The sequence below is a fragment of the Puma concolor genome, chromosome C2, assembly GCF_028749965.1.
Source record: "Puma concolor isolate L17-30 chromosome C2, mPumCon1.1.hap2, whole genome shotgun sequence".
In the NCBI taxonomy this organism is placed as follows: Eukaryota; Metazoa; Chordata; class Mammalia; order Carnivora; family Felidae; genus Puma; species Puma concolor.
Window position 1 is genome coordinate 109,351,776 of NC_141675.1, and position 4,983 is coordinate 109,356,758.

Genomic DNA, 4,983 nt, shown 5'->3' on the forward strand with positions numbered 1-4,983 from the left:
CAACAAATATGTGTCAATTTTATTTTTGAAATTGATTTAAATCATTCAAATTCTTATATAAACGTGAATATAAAAAAATATATTAATAAATACATGACCCCTTAATAACATAACCATCATATGTATATTTTTTAAGTCAAGGATAACAACAACTAAGCAAGTATGAATATGTATATAGAATATATAATTTGCAAAAATTTAAAGAAAAGTAATGCAGTAAAGAGGTGTTAAATTCAAGCTAGGTAGGGGCGCCTGGGTGGTGCAGTCAGTTAAGCGTCCGACTTCAGCCAGGTCACGATCTCGCGGTCCGTGAGTTCGAGCCCCGCGTCAGGCTCTGGGCTGATGGCTCGGAGCCTGGAGCCTGTTTCCGATTCTGTGTCTCCCTCTCTCTCTGCCCCTCCCCCGTTCATGCTCTGTCTCTCTCTGTCCCAAAAATAAATAAACGTTGAAAAAAAAATTATAAATTCAAGCTAGGTAGAATACACAGATATGAGATATAATGACATCAGCAAGGAGATAGAGTTTTTAAAAAAATGGAAAAAAAGATGGAATGCTTGATAAAATTCACTTCCTTGCTCAAAAATCACAAAGGAACATAAAGAAACATTTTATTCTCGTTATTTAATTCTGTATATAATGATGCATAAAGATTCATTTTCTGATGCAATTTGATAGCACTCAATGTATCTAAAACTGGATACTTCATAATGACAAGATCATGTTTTGTTTGCAGTTTAGAAACACAAGCCTTTGAATACAATCTGAGTATTTTTGTTTTCTTTTTTTTTTTTTTTAACTTTAAAAACTGAATAAAGAGGTTATTACAGCTCAGTCTGCAACTTCAAAATGCATGACTTGGCCTTTAGGTTCATTCATACAATCCTATAATGATGGTTTTCTAAGGGAAAAACTGAACTTACAGAAGTTTTAGTATTTTGCACTATTAAATCTTTTTTTGGTAGAAAGCAATTTCTTGAGGTTAATACTTTTCAAAAATAATTAAAAATTGTATTTATTGGGAGAATGACCTGGGCCTTTAGTTTCATCTTGTTTTATAATTATATATTGATGGAAATATGATAAATAATGCTAGCCAGTAATCACTTACCTATACAGTCTAGCCATTATTTTCTTTTGTTAACCAACAATATCTTAAAATCTTTAGAAATATGAATAGATGCTCTTCCATTTTTTATTACTAAAAATTATCATCCACATTGAAAATACAATAGTCCTAGAAATCAATGGGCATTAGCCATATCAAGGGAAGATATATGCAAAATAGTAATAATAACAACAACAATAACAACAACAATGAACTTGACAGTTTTTTGGTAATTTTTTTAATGTTTATTTATTTTCGAGAGAGAGAGAGAGACACAGAATGTGAGTGGGGGAATGGCAGAGAGAGAGGGAGACACAGAATCTGAAGCAGGCTCCAGGCTCCGAGCTGTCAGCACAGAGCCCGAAGTGGGGCTTAAACCCACAAACCTGAACCTTGAGATCATGACCTGAGCCTAAGTCAGACGCTTAACCGACTGAGCCACCCAGGCGCCCTGACAGTTTTTTAATAAAAATAATAGAGACAAAATAGGAAAACTGTTGCAACATTAATTAGCAATTTATTTGGGTACACTTTTAAAGCTTTTCTTTCGACTAAGCAAATTAATTTTGTCTACGAGCCTGCATTTCTTCTCTAGCAGAAGTCATTTCATGTATTAAACAAGATAGCAAAGAAAAAGGTTTTTCTACTCATTAAAGAGAATTTTCTGTCAGGACCATCTCAGTTGTTCTGAAAATGACAAGGGAGGGTGCTTTCCCATGAGGCTAACTGCAGTTTCCTATATGCTGTGATATCTGACATTAGACATGGCCACCTGGAAAGGAGATACTCAGCATGTTTAGAATCATGCCGTTCTAAACAGTATTGGCTTGTTGCACACACCATACACACATGTAAATAGGCCAAGGGCGTTTTGACAGCTGCTTTCCAAAGCTGGAGAGCAGGAGTTCTTGCTTCAGGCAGTAGCCAACAGATCCCAACTACATCTGGGTTTCAGCCTATTTTTAGTGAAGAATTGGTTTTGGGAACAGAGTGAGTTGCAAGATGCATTCCTCTCTTCTGTGATCCAAAGGACACACATGCATACTATCTCCATGTGTAAAGTTTGAGAAATAGAATAAATTTTGTAATTTTAAAATTAAACTGAGGCAAATGCAAATGTTTTCAAATTTAAATAGTACGACTAGGTTTCTTTTTTTTTCTATTTTTTTTAACATTTATTTATTTTTGAGAGAGGGAGAGAGGGACAGAGCATGAGCAGGGGAGGGGCAGAGAGAGGAGACACAGAATCCAAAGCAGGCTTCAGGCTCTGAGCTGTCATCACGGAGCCTGATGTGGGACTTGAACCCACAAACCGTGAAATCATGACCTGAGCCAAAGTTGGATGCTTAAACAACTGAGCCATTCAGGTCCGCCTGGATTTCTAATCATTTGTACTAGGCAGTACTACCTTTTCATTATTGTTATTTTAATTATTTTGTGGTTACGTATATACAAAATATTGGTGGTGGGGGAGGGGAAAATGGGCAATGGGCATTGAGGAGGGCACTTGTTGGGATGAGCCTTTGGTGTTGTATATAAGTGATGAATCATGATAATCTACTCCCAAAGCCAAGAGCATACTGTATACACTACATATTAACTTGACAATAAATTATATTAACAACAACAACAAACTAACAACACATGCACTGACTAAAAACAAAACCTTGAACAGAACTATATCAGTTATAATCGCTGCTTTGGGATTGGCTTCCAGATTGTTTCAGGATACCCCAGGGCTGATCCTAGAAAAACTGTGAAAGACATCCTTTCTTGAGATGTTCTCCACCAGTGCTCAGAGTACAGGTAGGACTCTAAACCTTTACAACTCACAACTCTTCCCTTTTCCTTATATCTTTTCTGAAGGCCTTATTCTCCTGTACATGACGATATAAAGTAGATCACTAATTTTACTTCATGGGACTACTAAATTTCAAGAAACCCAGATGAGAAACATCAGCATCATCTTTAACTTCTCCCATTCCCGTGTCCCCAGATCATTATCCCTGCACTGTAATCTACCAGTGAGGTGCATCAGTATCTTCCACATCATTTGTTATTCCTGTTTCCCATTTCTAGTGTTACCACACTCTGTTGGGCTGACATTACTTCTCACTTGGATGACTGCCATTACTTCCTAACCAGTTACGCAAGCACGATTTTTCTACACTTAGCTCCCAGAGCTCTTTCTCCAAAACACTGCTGTGATGCTAGGTTACCTTATTCCTTGCTTTAAACATTTTCTTATTGCCTAGCAAATTAAAAATACTCACAGAGAAGATAAAAAATTTCCCTCTCCTCCTGGAACTAACATGAGACAGTTTTATAAAAATAAGAGTCATAATAAACATATATGAAATGTGCTATTATTTTTTGCCAGGAGAGTTAAAGGACACTGTTTGATAGAAAAGGTGATATTTGATCTTGGCCTTCATGAATGAACAAGAGTTGAGCAAGGGGAATTGGAAAATAGGGAGAGCAGAAAAATATTACAGACTTGGAGAAATACTGTGAACAAAGGCTATATTGTTTCAAAGTATAGTAGGTATTTGGAGAACAATATTTACAGTGGTGTTCTTAGAGTGTTTTTCAAAATATGTTTCAGAGAATATCAGTCCTGCAAGAGATCCCATGAGAGAAAATGGGAGGCTGATGAGATCCACGGCTAATTTAGCCTGAAATTTAGCACCTTATGTTTGTCTGTCTGTTTTTTGAAACTAATAGTGAGTTAACATATGAAAACCTCTGGGGGTTCTTTAATTTTCCTTAAAATTTATCCAGAGCTTTGCAGATATTTTACCATGGAATCATGCCTCCCCTTTTAAAACAAGACCACTTTTAATGTTGCTTTGAATTAATGTTATGTAAAAACTGCCTTGGGAAATTGGACCAGACAAACAAATAATTCCTGAGGTCCCTGCACTAAGAAAACTATCTCAGTGTCATAAAAAAAATGATTCTAAATAACAAAGACAACTTTTACACAGCCTAAAACACTTGGTAAGAGTTTATGTATAATTTAGCCTGATATTGACTGTTCTATATTAAGGACAAAGACTTTCTATAGACTCTTATTTTAATTTTTGTAGATGAAATTTAACAACATGAATTACAAACTATGACATTTTCTTTTCCAGCATAGAAGGGGATGGGTCTGGAGAAAGACATAGGCAGAGGTAGGAGGTATTATTGCTCACTACAACTGACATTAACTGACATTATACATTAACTCTGTTGGTAAATTTTAAATTAAAAAGAGAATTATCAGCATCTTTATTGCAGATAGCAGAAAGTGGTTCATGACTGCATTGTGTCAGTTGCCCAGTTGGGTGCCATTTTGTACAGAGAAGTCAGAATTAAGTAATGGTATATTTTCCTGCATTCACACTGGTTAAAAGGATGTATGTGAACTTTATCCCCTTCGACCACTTAGTTACCATCAAATAATTTTTTTTTTATTATCCTAAATTCCTTTCCATTACCAGAGACAGATACCACTTTGGAAAATTTTACTTGATTTACACATGTAAATACAATTTATGTTCTACTATAACTTATCTAACACTGTTAACAGTTCTTTAGCTGAGAATTTGGGTAATCATAACCACTCCTAAGGAGTTTGGTGTACAATAAATAATGTATGGACAGTGTCTGGCATGGCCCCTGTAACTTAATCACTCGATATCTATAAATTATGGTGCTGATCACAATCATGACATTGATAATGCTACTAAAGTCCTATCAAATGAACAGCCCTTGTAAGTATTTATATTTCTTTTTTTTTTTTATTTTTTTAAAAATTTTTTTCAACGTTTTTTATTTATTTTTGGGACAGAGAGAGACAGAGCATGAACGGGGGAGGGGCAGAGAGAGAGGGA

The 4,983-nt window shown here is 35.5% G+C and overlaps 1 non-coding gene across 1 annotated transcript; it reads right to left on the reverse strand.

Annotated features, from left to right (window-relative positions):
• Positions 1 to 1,462: 1,462 nt before the first annotated feature.
• Positions 1,463 to 1,553, reverse strand: TRNAL-UAG (transfer RNA leucine (anticodon UAG)). The gene has a single exon. It is a non-coding gene; the product is annotated as a tRNA-Leu (tRNA).
• Positions 1,554 to 4,983: the final 3,430 nt, after the last annotated feature.